Genomic DNA, 16,837 nt, shown 5'->3' on the forward strand with positions numbered 1-16,837 from the left:
GGGGTGGTGGGTTGGGACTATACCCACTTCCATTCCTGCAGCCACGATACGCAGCGCAGTAACAGTTTAAGCATTAATAAATTATTAAAGTGATTATGTGTATTTTCCCTGACAATAGGGGGCAGTCTAATCATTGCAAGCAAGCAGTATTTTAGTGTGCCAGTAAGACCTTACCAACGGATGGCCATTAGGCTCAAAAATCTCTGGGAGCACAACCTCAAGCAAAATAACAAACACATCCGACTCCCTTTCATCACTGGCAACGAGCGAAGGGGTAAAGGTGTAAAAACAAAAAATGCTTATGAATGATGAAAGTTTTGTAATCATCTGTTACAAATCACTAAAAGCATTTTGTCCTCACTGGCTCCCGTAGGAGGAAACGTGGCATCTCATATGACGGTAACAGACCTGCTTTCATGCATTTTAGACCCAATTTTTTATGCTTACATGATACAAAGCCGCCAATGTTTTCCAAAAACTGGGCATCGTTTAATTCAGTTTCAACATTTCGATTGATATTTCCAGAGATTAACGGTAAAAAATACACATGGTCACTTTAACAACTGCTTAAACATTTCATGTAATGCATTACTAAGCAGACCCCCCCCCCCCCAACCTTAAAAACACTTAACAATAACGATAATGGTAATAAAAGCCCCCATTGTTTATTAATGTGCAATAATGCACTAAGTAGCATTAATAAAGGGATGAATGTTGTAAAGTGTTACCGAATGTTTTTTTTAAATAATAAGTCTTAAATTGGCTCATAAAAAGCTAATCATAGCTCACTGGTGAGTTTAGGTGAACTCAGTCTTACATTTTTTTAAATGAATTGACTTAAGTTTTTCAAATCATCTATTTTTCTCCCAGTGAACCACATTCAGTAAAACCTTTAGCTCTTAAAAGTTTCCATAATTTCTTATAAATTGTATCTTTGGGGGAAAAAAAAAACGTAACAGTTTTAAAACTGGAACGGATTAAAATGTGTTGAATCACATCTCTTTTTAAGACATTGAAACCCACCCACTCACCATTAACATTGATGACTATGGTAAATCCACACAGAGATTAACCTAATGACTTTGTGTGGGTGGTGTGTGTTTTACACAGCACTCTTTTCTAAGTCTCTGTGGTGTCACGCAGACTCAACATCTGGTCAAACATATTAACCATATCTGGCCCCCCAAAAAGTCGTCCACTGCTCCGATGTGGTGGGTTAACAAGGCTTTCCATGTCTGGTTTGGTTCTAAGCTCCTGTTACAGTTTCAGGTCATAGTTGACTTCCATGAAGCTGACATGTAAGGAGACCTCGTCTCTCTGTAGGTTAAAGTCGCTACGGAGACTCAGAAAGCAGATGGCAGGCAGTCAAAATGCAAGTTGATATGACTCTCTGCTTATAGTTCAGTCCTACAAAGATGCCGATAAGCACATGAAATAATCTTTAAGGAATGTTTCTGTGTCGTTTATTGGGAATTTTCTTCTTTTTTCTGTCTGAATCCATCCATTTTCATCCACTTATCTGGAGTCGGGTTGTGAGGGCAGCAGCCTAAGAAGAGAGGCCCAGATTTCCCTCTCCCCAGCCACTTGGGCAGCTCTTCTGGGAAAATCCCAAGGCGTTCCCTGTCCAGCCGAGAAACACAGTCCCTCCAGCGTGTCCTGGGTCTTCCCTTCAACTCCAGGTTGGATGTTCCTGGAAGACCTCACCAGGGAGGCATCCAGGGAGCAACCTTACCAGATGCCCGAGCCACCTCAACTGGGTCCTCTCGATGTGGAGTAGCAGCAGGTCGACTCTGAGCCTCTCCCGGATTACCGAGCGTCTCACCCTATCTCTAACGGAAAGCCCAGACACCATGCAGAGAAAATTCATTTTGGCCACCTGTATCCGCGATCTCGTTCTTTCGGTCACTACCCAAAGCTCATGACCATAGGTGAGGGTTGGAGCATAGATCGATGGGTCGGGCTCAGCCTCAGGAACATCCAGGACAAATTTGGGGTAAAACCACTGTTTTGTTGTTGACAGAAGCTAGCTGAGGTGGTTTGGGCATTTGATAAGGAAGCCACTTAAACAATAATAAATAAATCAGCCATAACAGACCACTGCTCAAGGGAAAACCATATAATGGACTGGGACAACACATGGATCATAAACACCAAACAACAAAAATACAAAAGATGGAAGGATGCCATAGAAATAAGGAGACATGAACACACAACCATGAACAGAGACATTGGGATCTACACATTGGATCACGCATGGGACTGTGTCATCAGCGAGGAGTGCGCGGGAAACAGAGGGTGGCATCGTCCTCTGCTGCCCACCAATAAACGGAGAAGGAAGTGCTGCTGCCAACAGCGGCGAAACTCTGAGGAAGGCTACTGTGTTAGTCGAAATGCCAGCGAAACGTAAAAACAACCCTCTTGCTGTGTTTAAAAAGAACCAAGTTATGTACAAAAGATGGACTTTACTTTCTTTCTCATTCAAGTTTGCAAAAAGTTCCCAAGTTCCTTTGCCGTGGCGTCCTTCACAGTCAGGATAGGGATCATTTTATTTATCAACCAGAAACTGATAGCCTACCGATAGCCAGACATCTACCAGATGATTTAGCTTTCTTTCCTAAAACTTTTCAACAGAAGATTCAAGTGATCCCACCGTTAAAGATACTCCGTATGTGTCATGATCCTGCCATGCCCTGACCTCCATGCACCATCATTCATCTCATCAGCCTTCATGCATCACTCTTGGTGCCCTCATCAAGCTCATGCCACACACCTGCCTCACCAGCTATATATTTCACAGTCACCCACCAGCACTCTGCCAGATTATTGAACGCTCCTACTAGTAAATCTTCCAGCCTTTTTCATCCTGCCTGATCATAGCCTCCCGACCTCGTTTTCATGCCTGACCCTCGCCAAGAACTCTGCCTCCCTCCACAACCTTCGCCTGTCTTCGACCACGTCTCTCGCATGCTCCTTGTACCTGCTTCGTCTACCTGGTTCTGACCCACGCCTGCCTTCGACTCTGCCTTTATCTGGGTTTTACTCCGGTAACACTTCCTCTTAGCTTCAGGCTAATAAAGACAGTTAAATCGTTTTACTGTGTTTGGTGTCATCACGGGTCCTCAAGTTCTGGTCATTACAATATGTTCTCAAAACCAACTTCTAGTTAGGCTAACTTTTTAGTGGCGAAAAGCTAACAAGCCTTTAGTTTAGCACCAGTGCTTGGAGTACAAAACAAGAAAATAAAAGGCAGAGGTGGCCGTATTATCTTTTTTAAACATTTGTTGTGCTTAAATCCAGTTACTGCAGCGACTATTCTGAGCAGTTACGGATCGGTTCGTCTATCCGTGCACTGTCAGATGCATCCAAAAATGTCCCCGTGAGAACGAGGATACTGGGTTTCCCTTTCATCAATACTTTGCTGCGTAGAAGGAACGCAGAAATTACATCAGTGAGTACAGCCTGCTCCTGCTGTATAAGTGTGTGTGTGTGTGTGTGTGTGTGTGTGTGTGTGTGTGTGTGTGTGTGTGTGTGTGTGTGTGTGTGTGAATTCGCTTTAGAGGCAACTCCGTTTTCTGATAAATTTTATATTTTGCTTTACTTTTTTCTTTACTTCACAACAAGCAGCTGGATATCAGCGGTTTTTCTTGGTCTGTTGATGTTTTTTCATTGTGTTTTTGCTTTAAGCCCAGTTTTTGTGCTGGAGCAGGGAAACAACAAAAACATATTTTTAAATTAGGCATCACTGATTTGACTTCAATAGCTGGTGGACCAGTTTCAGCTCAAAATGACCTAATTGGTTTTTCATTCCAGTCCAGTTCTTGTTCTCATCTTTCATTTTGTTTTGTTTTTTCCAAAATGTAATACTTTTGTACATTAATGGCAGAACTGATCATGAAATCACTTTGTACATTTGCATTCTACATTTTTGTCATCAACCGATAATTTGATGGCAAATATTTGGTCTTATTTGTTTATCCGGCCTCTCTGTTTCTGTAATTGAATACAGTTGAGTTTACCCACTTTTGTTTAAATCTGTGAGCACGTCCTCCAGCTACAATCATGGATATTTTCTACAGTAAACAAGATCATTGGGCATTTTTGCATTTGATGTGTTTTGCATTAATCAAGAAAAAATATCCAGCATGTGATGACAGACCGCTTCATTTTGGTTGCAGCTTATTTAGACAGAAAAGCTTATTCATGCCTTCCCAACCTGACTCATGACTGCTCAATCTGGCAAATTTTGGTTGCAAATCTGTCATCCCTTTGTTTATCAGCTCTTTTGCTTTAGACTCTTTCTGTCTCTCAAATTCATTTATTTTAATAGATATTTTTAACTAGTCCCTTTTGCATAGAGCAGTTGTCCATATGTTGAAGGACTTTGGACAGAACCAGAGACTTTTCCAACCTTACCTCCTATAAACCATGCTGGACTCTTGGCCGTGGTTCCAGGTTTATGTGAGGATAATGCAGATTGAGGAAAAAAGCTCCTTTTCTGGCACTTGCTTGTTGAGATGGTGAGGTTCCAGAAACCACAGCTGATGGAAAATCAAAAAACTAACCCGCAACGCAGATTTATGAGAGCTCCCTTTCCTTCAAGTCGCCGATATTGCTCTTATGGCAGAGTTTTCTTATGGAGGATAAAATTCTACGTACTGTGCTTTACCTCCCTCGACCTTGTCTAAATCAAACAGTGCTGATGTTCATGCTCAACTTGAAGGACTCTCCCATGGGCTGTTTGTGCTGCAGCAAAAACCGTCGTCGTCGTCGTCTTCCTCCGCTTATCCGGGTCCGGGTCGCGGGGGCAGCATCCCAACTAGGGAGCTCCAGGCCGTCCTCTCCCCGGCCTTGTCCACCAGCTCCTCCGGCAGGACCCCAAGGCGTTCCCGGACCAGATTGGAGATGTAACTTCTCCAACGTGTCCTGGGTCGACCCGGGGGCCTTCTGCCGGCAGGACATGCCCGAAACACCTCCCCGGGGAGGCGTCCAGGAGGCATCCTGACCAGATGCCCAAACCACCTCAACTGGCTCCTTTCGATCCGGAGGAGCAGCGGTTCTACTCCGAGTCCCTCCCGAATGTCCGAGCTCCTCACCCTATCTCTAAGGCTGAGCCCGGCCACCCTACGGAGGAAACTCATTTCGGCCGCTTGTATCCGCGATCTCGTTCTTTCGGTCATTACCCAAAGCTCATGACCATAGGTGAGGATTGGGACGTAGATCGACCGGTAAATCGAGAGCCTGGCTTTCTGGCTCAGCTCCCTCTTCCCCACGACAGATCGGCTCAGCGTCCGCATCACTGCAGACGCCGAACCAATCCGCCTGTCGATCTCCCGATCCCTCCTACCCTCACTCGTGAACAAGACCCCGAGATACTTAAACTCCTCCACTTGAGGTAGGACCTCTCCCCCGACCCGGAGGTGGCAAGCCACCCTTTTCCGGTCGAGAACCATGGTCTCAGATTTGGAGGTGCTGATCCTCATCCCAGCCGCTTCACATTCGGCCGCGAACCTACCCAGCAAGAGCTGAAGGTCAGAGCTGGATGAAGCTAGGAGGACCACATCATCCGCAAAAAGCAGAGACGAGATTCTCCTGCCACCAAACTCGACACACTCCACACCACGGCTACGTCTAGAAATTCTGTCCATAAAAGTGATGAACAGAACCGGTGACAAAGGGCAGCCCTGGCGGAGTCCAACCCTCACTGGGAACAGGTCCGACTTACTACCGGCTATGCGGACCAAACTCACGCTCCTCTGGTAAAGGGACTGAATGGCCCTTAACAGAAAGCCACCCACCCCATACTCCTGGAGCGTCCCCCACAGGGTGCCCCTGGGGACACGGTCATAAGCCTTCTCCAAATCCACAAAGCACATGTGGATTGGTTGGGCAAACTCCCATGCCCCCTCCATCACCCTTGCAAGGGTATAGAGCTGGTCCACAGTTCCACGGCCAGGACGAAAACCACATTGCTCCTCCTCTATCTGAGATTCAACTATCGATCGGACCCTCCTCTCCAGTACCTTGGCGTAGACCTTTCCAGGGAGGCTGAGGAGTGTGATCCCCCTATAGTTGGAACACACCCTCAGGTCACCCTTCTTAAAGATGGGGACCACCACCCCGGTCTGCCACTCCCTAGGAACTGCCCCCGATGACCACGCAATGTTGTAGAGACGTGTCAACCATGACAGCCCTACAACATCCATAGCCTTGAGATACCCAGGACGAACCTCATCCGCCCCCGGGGCTCCGCCGCTGTGTAGTTGTTTGACTACCTCAGCAACTTCTGCCCCCGAGATCGGACAGTCCATCCCCAGGCCTCCCAGCTCTGGTTCCTCCTCGGAATGCGCATTGGTGGGATTGAGGAGCTCCTCAAAGTATTCCTTCCACCGTCCGACTATAGCCTCAGTTGACGTCAGCAGCTCCCCATCCCCACTGTAAACAGTGTGAGCGAGTTGCTGCCTTCCTCTCCTGAGGCGCCGGACAGTTTGCCAGAACCTCTTTGGAGCCGATCGATAGTCTTTCTCCATGGCCTCACCAAACTCCTCCCACGCCCGAGATTTTGCCTCGGCAACTGCCACTGCTGCACCCCGCTTGGCTATCCGGTACCTGTCTGCTGCCTCCGGAGACCCACAGACCAGCCACGCCCTGTAGGCCTCCTTCTTCAGCCTGACGGCTCCCCGAACCTCTGGTGTCCACCAGCGGGTACGGGGGTTGCCACCACGACTGGCACCGGCCACCTTACGACCACAGCTAGCAACAGCCGCCTCGACAATCGCAGAGTGGAACAAGGCCCACTCGGACTCAATGTCCCCCACTGCTCTCGGGACGTGGTCAAAGCTCTGCCGGAGGTGGGAGTTGAAGACCGTCTTGACAGGTTCTTCTGCCAGGCGTTCCCAGCAGACCCTCACTATGCGTTTGGGTCTGCCAGGTCTACGCGGCATGTTCCCTTGCCATCTGATCCAACTTACCACCAGGTGGTGATCAGTTGACAGCTCCGCCCCTCTCTTCACTCGGGTGTCCAAAACATATGGCCGCAGGTCAGATGATACGACTACAAAATCTATCATCGACCTGTGACCTAGGCTGCCCTGGTACCAAGTGTACCGGTGGGCATCCTTATGTTCGAACATGGTGTTCGTTATGGCCAAACTGCGGCTTGCACAGAAGTCCAATAACAAAACACCGCTCGAGTTCTGATCAGGTGGGCCGTTCCTCCCAATCACACCCCTCCAGGTCAAGCTGTCATTGCCCACGTGAGCATTGAAGTCCCCCAGCAGGACAATGGAGTCCCCTGATGGAGCACTATCTAGCACTCGTCCCAGGGACTCCAAAAAGGGTGGGTACTCTGAACTGATATTTGGCCCATAAGCACAAACAACAGTCAGGACCCGTTCCCCGACCCGAAGGCGCAAGGAAGCTACCCTCTTGTCCCCCGGGGTAAACCCCAACACACAGGCAGAGAGTCTCGGGGCTAACAAAAAGCCAACCCCAGCCCTCCGCCTCTCACCCGGAGCAACTCCAGCAAAGTAGAGTGTCCAACCCCTCTCCAGGTCTCGGGTTCCAGAGCCAATGCAATGTGTCGAGGTGAGTCCGACTATATCTAGCCGGTACCGCTCAACCTCTGCCACAAGCTCCGGCTCCTTCCCCGCCAGCGAGGTGACGTTCCATGTCCCAAAAACTAGTTTTCTTGTCCGGGGATTGGACCGCCAAGGCTCCCGCCTTGGTCTGCCACCCGATTCACATTGCACCGGACCCTTCATGTTCCTCCTGCGGGTGGTGGGTCCACAGTTGGACGAGCCCATGTATCCGGTTCGGGCTGTGCCCGGCCGGGCCCCATGGGCGAAAGCCCGGCCACCAGGCGCTCGCTCACGGGCCCCAACCCCAGGCCTGGCTCCAGGGTGGGACCCCGGTAACCCTCCGGGCCGGGTACTCCGACTCTTCGTTTTCACCGCCATGAAAGATCCTTCGAACCGTTCTTTGTCTCACCCTTCACCTAAGACCAATTTGTCATGGGAGACCCTACCAGGGGCACTAAGTGCCCCAGACAACATAGCTCCTAGGATCATTAGGGCACTCAAACTCCTCCACCACGATAAGGTGACGGTTCAAGGAGCAAAAACCTCTTAGAAAAATCTGTTTCATCTTGTTGCTTTCATTATTGAACAAAACACAATCAACTAATCATCGGATGAGAAACAGTGTGACTCAGTGTGGGATGCATTACTATTGCTGAAAGGTAGCTTATGTCTCCCATGCTTTTGCTTGGCAAAGGCATTTAACTTATAATTCCCACATTTCAAAATGGAATTAAAGCTCCACTGCGCAGTTTGGTGAGGGTTCTGCTGAGAACACACCATGTGGCCATTAGAGAAACTGCAGTCAGAAAAATGCACACTCCCATTACATTCAATCCTGATTAGTATTAATTGCTACCACCTTTTACTCAATTTTAAAAATGCTGTCTGGGAGGAAGCATTGGAAGGAGAGGCCAATGATAGTCGGCGGGTTAATAGAGGACAGCATTTTAGAACCAGTGAGCCAAAATAGAATTACATAAAATAGACTTAATTGATCCCACAGTGGGTAAATTCACTTGCTACAACAGCACATACACTTTAGAGAAAAGGAAGAAGAAAAATAATAAGATTACAGGTAAACACACAAAGTCAATCAGCTATTATTGTAAACTTCAGCCACTAAAATCAATGAATAAAAAGAAAAACTTGTGTTTCCAGAACTCTGCAGCATAGGGAACACTGACATATTAATGTACACTGTAAAAAAATAGCCATATATTCAACAGTGATAAACCGTAAAACCATGACCCGTCAACTATAAAACTATCTAAAACGGTTGAGTTCACGTGAAGTTGCTGTAAATAAATTAAGTGGTGAAAACAGTAATTTGAACATTTTTTCTTTGGAAAAACTACATAATTCTATTGTAAAGCACTCTTGCATAGTTTTCTTTACGGAAAAATTCCTTAAAGTTCACAATGGTAAAACATTATCATTTTTACATTTATTTATTGAGGAAAATACGGCTTTTTATTGATGGTAATGATGTAAGGAGTTTACTTCCTGTTGCCCAGTGTGCTTAGCCAGATCTTATTTAGGTGAGATCTGGCTAAACTGTTAGTCAGAGGGAAGTGTCTGTTCTTGACCTGACTCATGATTTTACACAATAGTACAGTTAAAAGACATGAACAGTAGTTAAACAGGCAAAGCTGTTAAAATCAGTTTTAACCTTTATGGCATTTAATCGGTTATTTAATCCTATGTATTGATTGGAAGGAGAAAAACCCTTAGAATTTTGGTTTTAGTGGGTGAAAAATTTGTTGTTAGTGGCATAAATTTGATTTTATACATTATTTTCATGTTTGTTTTACAGTAAAATAATGTATTAAATTTTTTTCAAGTAAAAACATTTTCTTCTACAGTAAAATACTGACTTCAGTACTAATTTTAAATGTAAATACTACAATAAAATACTGTCTTACCGTAAAAGAAAAATAAATTGCCCGTGATTTTACAGTACCATTTCCGCAACCCCAGCTGCCGGCATTTTTACAGTAAAATCTATATTTTTTTTACAGTGTACATCAGGTATTGCAACAGTATTGAACACATACTTAATATAGCAGTGATGTTATTGTGTAACAGGATAATGCCAGTACCAGTTAAAGAAGAAGAAGAAAATATCATTTCTATAGCGCCTCTCAAGATAAAAATCACAGGGCGCTTCACAAAATCAAAAAATGTAAAAATATAAAAAATAATTTAGAAAATGGTTAAAAATATATTTTTAATGAGCAAAAATAGACAATTGTGATTAAAACAATGTTAAGAAAGAGAGAGAGTGAATAGGAAAGAGGGAAATCAGTGGATCCTGAGGAAGGTGGAATAGGTGGGGAGAGCAGAATAAAGAGAGAGTGGTAAAGAAGGTCACACAAAAGCCACTTTGAACAAGTGAGTCTTCAGCTGCTTTTTAAAGGAGACCACTGAGCCCACTGATCTCAGGCTCAGGGGGAGAGAGTTCCAGAGTCTGAGGGCCACAGCAGCAAATGATCTGCCACCTTTGGTCTTTAGCCTGGTGCTGCACAACCAAGTAGGCTTTGGTCACTGGACCTCAGGGACCTGCTGGGGGTGTAGGGACTAAGAAAATCACCAATATAAGATGGTGCTTGTCCATGTAAGGCCCTATAGACCAGAACCAGAATCTTGAAATGAACCCTGAAGTTGACTGGCAGCCAGTGAAGCTGGAGGAGAAGCGGGGTGATGTGGGTGTGTTTGGAGGACTTGGTCAGAAGCCGAGCACAGGCATTCTGAACCACCTGTAGACGGTTCAGGGAGGTTTTGCTCAGACACGTGAAAAGAGAGTTACAGTAGTCTAAGCATGAGGAGATGAAGGTGTGGACAACTGTCTCAAGTTCAGAGCGAGACAGAATGGGACTCAGCTTAGCAAAGTTCCTGAGATGGAAGAAGGAAGAGCGAACAAGAGAACTGACATGAGAATCCATGGTGAGAGCTGGGTCAAAGGTCACACCAAGATTCCTGACGGAAGGTTTGGTGTGAGAAGCAAGCTGACCAAGAGAGTCTCTGACTTTGGGAACCAACTTGTCTGGGACACAGATGAGGATCTCAGTCTTATCTTCATTCAGCTGTAGAAAGCTCCCAGCCATCCAGGTTTTGATAGAGTCTAAGCAGGAGTGTAACAGCTGCAGCTTAGACATCTCATGGGGCTTAAAGGAGATGTACAGTTGGATGTCATCTGCATAAAGATGGTATGAGATTCCTTTGAAGGAGCTCAGGATGTGCTGAAGAGGAAGCAGATAGAGGAGGAAGAGCAGAGGCCCCAGCACAGAACCTTGTGGGACACCATGGGTAAGGGAGGTGGTGGAGGACCTAAAGTTGGAGATGGCCACAGAAAAGGAGCGCTCAGCGAGATAAGAGGAGAACCACTCATGAGCAGATCCTGATAGGCCTACCCAGTCTCTCAGCCTCTCCAGTAGCAGGTGATGGTCAACAGTGTCAAAGGCTGCAGTCAGGTCCAGCAGGACCAGAACAAAACAGTCTCCTGCATCACTGTGAGTCAGAAAGTCATTAGAGACCCTAAGAAGAGCTGTTTCAGTAGAATGAGCTCTACGAAAACCTGACTGGAAGCTATCATAGATGTTATGTTCATCAAGAGCAGCTGTGAGTTGTTTAGCCACAACATTTTCCAAGATCTTGGAGATTAACGGAAGTTTAGAGATGGGTCTGAAGCTGCTATGGAGAGAGGCGTCAAGACTCGGTTTTTTAAGAAGCGGGTGGATTACAGCGTTCTTAAAGTAAGCAGGGACCTGACCAGAAACCAGAGAAGCATTAATTATAGAGAGCACGCTGGGACCGATGGTCTGAAAATAACTTTTAAACAAAGATGAGGGTAAGATGTCGAGGGGGCATGCAGAGGTCTTCATAGAGTTAACTAGTTTGGTTAGCTCAGGCAAAGAAACAGGAGCAAAGCTATCTAGGATGATGGGCCTGGATGGAGTCAGGAGAGGCAGCGATAAGGCTGAAGGAGAGGTGCTAGATCTAACCTTTTTGACTTTGTCCACAAAGAAAGACAGAAAGTTCTCACAGTCTGCAACAGAGTGGATGGAGGCTGTAGGAGAGGCAGGAGAGACGATGCTGCTGATGGTGATAAACAGCACCCTGGGGTTCCCTTTGCTCTGGGACACCAGGTTGGAAAAATAGGAAACCCTAGCGTCTCTGACTGCAGAGTTAAAGGATGTCAGAAGATCCTTTAGGTGCAGCAGATGGACGTGGAGATGGGTTTTCTTCCACAAGCGCTCAATTTTTCAGCATTGGCACTTTGGGCTGCGAAGGCTGTCATTTAACCAGGGAGTAGGGTTCACTGCAGGAACTGATCTGGTTCTGACAGGACAGATATTGTCCAGAATGGAGCGGCAGTGCTTGTTGAACTGAGAAGTTAAAGAATCTGTGTCGTTATCAGAAGAACAGGATGGATCAATAGCAGCAGAAAAATTGCTAGCTGTGCTCTCATTAAGAAAACGAGAACTAACCAAACGGCGAGCAGGAGGTGGGGACGCAGAAACTGACAAGATAAAGAAAATGCAATGGTGATCTGAAATATAAACGTCCTCAGGACAAACACTGTCAGCATTTAGACTCAGGGTAAAAACAAGGTCTAGAGTGTGCCCGGGTGCCTGGTGTGTGTGGGGCCAGAAACATGCTGGATAAAGCAGAAGGAGTCCATAAGGCTGGAGAAATTCATGGCAAAGTGATCAGAGGGGTCATCAACGTGGATGTTAAAATCACCAACAATCACCAGTCTGGACAGCTTCACAGTGGAGGATAGAAAGTCACTAAACTCCTGAAGGAAAGAACTGTTTGGACCAGGTGGACGATAAACCACAGCACAGTAGAGCAGGTCCTTACGCCCGACTTTTATCAGCTGCAGTTCAAAGAAAGCAAAGTGACCAGAGATTGTAGAGCTACATGGAAGATGGTCTCTGAAAACAACAGCTAGGCCTTCACCACGACCAGAACCCCAAGGCTGGCTAAGAAAAGAATAACTACTCGGGCAGAGTTCAATCAGAGCAGAATAATCAGATGTTTGCTGCTAAACTTCAGTCAGAAACAGAAAATCCAGGTTTTTAGAGAGAATTAGATCATTGAGCAGGAAGGACTTATTTTTAACAGAGTGGGTGTTTAATAGAGCCATGCTGAGTGAGGTGGAGGAATCAGAAAGTACAGAAACAGCTAGAGTTAGTGGACGTAAGTTAGCAGGGTTAGATGCACGGTGTTTATAAAAACCACTTATGGAGGGAACAGGAGGAGAAGCCACTGAAGAGTGAGGATAAACAGACCTTAAAAAACTTGGACGGAGAAACCGCGCCTCAACGCGGCCTGGCGGGAATGCAGAAGTGGCGCTCAAGTCGCCAAACAAAGGACAAGAAGCTAGAAGATCACGCCGAAGTTTACTAGATAAACCACGTTTTAAGAGAAGTCTTATTCTCACCTGGATTCCTGCTCATTTACCTCTTTTCCTCCGACGTTTTCCCGGGACCGGATAAACATTGCTGGAGGCCCCTGGTTGGAATCGTTATTTGGCTCTGGGCCAGTGCGCCGCTCAGATAAACAAACCGGAGAGGTACGTCCTCGGTGCATCTTGGGCGATCGTGAACGAACGGAAGGACAATAGAGTCTGGCGATCATAGGAGATGGTAGCAGGGACACTACTGAAGAGGATCGCAGACAGGAGCAAGGTGGAAAAGAGGAGGTTAGTGGAGAAAAGTTTGAAAAAGTGGCCGATGACCGCGGCTAAGCCAAGCACAGGCTAAATTGAGGAGGTATACACTTTTACTGCAGAGGGGATGAATGACCTACTGTAGCGTTTTGTTTTACATCTTGCATGTCTCAGTATGCCTCTGAAGGAGCTGTCCATAGCATCAACAGTGGAATGCAGTGGGTGGGAAGGGTTTTCCAAAATGAAGGTCATCTAATATCTAAAACATAATGTAAAATAAGAGTTTCTTCTGTGTTTTTCCCACTCTCCGCCCTGGCTCTCGAAACATTTCTAAGTCGTGGAGCTTATTACCAGGCATGATGGGCCGTGCCTGTGTTGCACAAGTTTATGCAAAACCAGGAGGATGTACCACCTCACAAAAGCAGAGATCCAAGGCAACAGAGTTTTGCAATCATTTGCAAACAGCATTTGTGAGGAAGTTTCCAAAATGTCTCGAAACATTTATATTGAAGTTGCAAAGCCCATATCTAGAGTGGAGCTTAAAAACTTTTTGCAAATCAAGTTACCTCCAGAAAATCCTTGTAGTTATCGGGAACACACACACACACGCACGCACGCACGCACACACACACACACACACACACACGCACGCACGCACGCACGCACGCACGCACGCACGCACGCACACACACACACACACACACACACACACACACATTCCAAGTGCAAGGAATGCACAACAAAACAAAAAAATAAGTAAAAAAATTAAACGTGTGGCTAGACTGCAGCAAGAAATGTTGTACATTTGCATGCATACCATGAATGTTGCAACTTACTTGCAATTTTGACATATAAAAATGTCCAATAAGTTCCAATTCAGTGTTAATCCAAATCCAAAATGCGATTAGCAGCCTAAAGATATAAAGCACTGGGTATGATTTGTGCTCGAGAAAAAAATAAGATAACTTCAATAAAAATGAATTGAAGGCAGCTTCTCATGATTTGAATGCTTTCTCAGATAAAAATATGTGAATACCAAAATACTTTTGTACAAAAATAGAAAGAAAAACCTGGCGGTAATAAGAAAAAACTTCACTTTTAATCCATAATGGGCTCTTGGTACAATGAATTGTACTCATCCGTGAATCTTTTTCCAAAAACCTTTTAAACAGACTGTCTATCTGTAGTTTTGACGTTTTCCTGGCAGTTCTTCACACAAGCTTACATCTCCAGCTGTCTCTGTCCTTGTTTTCACTCCCTGAGTGATGATAATGGTGAGCATGTCGCGGGATGTCCTCATGTGGCTTCGTTTGAGCTTAGCTAGTGTCCGTCTGCGCGCTCGCTGATGCCAGACAGATGGCGAGCAGACCCAGTAAGTATGGGAAAACCTTTGACATACTTTTCTCTCTCTCTCCTTCTGTCTGTGTTAATGTCCTCCAACCCCTGAAGACACTGCTACAAACTGTTTTTGGGTGGAATAAATTTATGATCAGTTTGGGAGCAATAACTTTGATGACTTCATTGGAGGTGGTCTAAATTCCCTAAAATAGTTGACTGATATGTATTTCAGAGCATAAAAGCTATATTTCATTTATTTATTTGTTTTGTAAGAGTGGAATGCATTAGTGTGTTTCCTCAAATCCAAAGACTCCTGTCCTCATTAGGTTATTGTGCACTCACCAGTGTTTAATAGGATGTGTTTTCCACCCCGGAGTTGTCACAGCAGGATACCATTAAAGCAGTGGGACAAGCATCAACTGGCTGCACTTGTGATGCTGGACAGGAAGGTGCAGCAGAACAGCAAAGGGTGAGATCATGAGGTGAGCTGAGGGCAGAGGAGGTTAACAAACTGAGAGACTTGAGAGCATTAACCGGAAAGCCCCGGAAAACACTATTATAGCTGTAGGTCGTCAGTGTGTTCAGCATCATAGCTGATCTTTTAGAAGTAAACCAATGAAGTTTTCATTTAATTTGGATTTTATTTAGTCTCACACAAGTTGCTTTCAAATAATAAAATATGTGGTAAATGGTCTGTTTTTGTATATCACATTCTTGGGGTTCTACAGCCCCACAAGGCACTTCACAGCTCAATCAGTCATCCGTCTGTTTACACCCATTCACACGCTGGTGGGGATGAGCTATGATGTAGCCACAGCTGCCCTGGGGCGCACTGACGGAGGCGAGGCCTGCCGTACACTAGCGCCACCGGTCACTCTGACCACCACCGGCAGGCAAGGTGGGCTAAGTGTCAAGTGTCAAGAACGCAACAGCAGCATGCTCTGATCAGAGCCGGGATCGAACCTGCAACCTTCCGATTACCGGACAACCCACTCTACCTTGTGAGCTACTGCTGCCCACAACATAGTTACATATTTTATTTAAACGTTTTAGGGCTTTAAAGCAACACTACATAAGTTTTTTGCTTCTTTTTCCAATGGTTGAAAGTGTAATTTTCGTAAACAACCCCGCTGCAGCCTGCTATAGCTAGCAGCAAGCTACCACTTACACAAGCCAACTGATACTAAAAATAGCCACTTTGTAAAAAGATCCACACTGCTTGACAAAAAAAAAAAAAAAAAAAATATATATATATATATATATATATATATATATATATATATATATATATATATATATATATATATATAATTACATATACATCCAGTAGCAACTAAGCCAGGTCACCATCAGTCGGTGATTTCATCCTTCAGCTCCTTCAAATGAGTGGAGGCCAGGGGTTCTCAAGAAGATTTGTTCACGGACCAGATTTTTTTTTCCAGAAGACACCGTGAGGGCCAGACAGCCCCAACTGCATGGGCGGACAATGGGGGTCTGTGTCCACCCATGGAGTCAGCTGTGCCAGCCTTGGACCAAAAGCAAAAGATGTTTCCATACTTCTGCGTTTTATTGATTAGTCAACCCTGCAATCCAATCAGAGAACAAGGCAACATTTTAACCAATCACAGATAGAGGGGGTGGGTCACTCTTAGTCTGGTTTCCGGGCAGTCACCATAGAAGAAGATTTGTATGAACGCTGAGCACCGCCACGCTGCCATTCTACCGTTCAACATGAATATAGAAAAATATTTCCTCAAATCCAAAAGGACATGTGACGATGACGGTGCAGACAGGAGGTGGAGTAAGCAAGAAGAAGCGCCAATCGGCTCCACGTCTATTGTAAACATGAGCACCGATTTAAGCAGCCATGCTGGAGTTAGCAATCATGCTAAGAGGGCTAGCAACAGCACCCATGGAGAACAAAGAGCAGTGCCGAGCAGCATAACTCTTCTGGAATAAACAACGTGAATGACCTCATCTGCAAAACAAACACAGAGATTCATCGTAGTAGCATTACAGCTACGAGGGACAACAGGCCACAACAGTTAAGTGATCTTGGCACAGAAAAGCCTCAAAGAGGAGTCCTGCAGAGCTGGCCTTCACATATTTTCTCAGGAAAAAAAAATATCATTTTGCAGTTCCTGGTATGGAATCTTTCCCTGGCAGATGCTGCATTCTGCTACCCATGCAGAATGTTTCAGGGACCCAGACCCACTGATGCAGCTTACAGTATAACTGGTTTTCGTGA

The sequence above is a fragment of the Nothobranchius furzeri genome, chromosome 18, assembly GCF_043380555.1.
Source record: "Nothobranchius furzeri strain GRZ-AD chromosome 18, NfurGRZ-RIMD1, whole genome shotgun sequence".
NCBI classification, from domain to species: domain Eukaryota; kingdom Metazoa; phylum Chordata; class Actinopteri; order Cyprinodontiformes; family Nothobranchiidae; genus Nothobranchius; species Nothobranchius furzeri.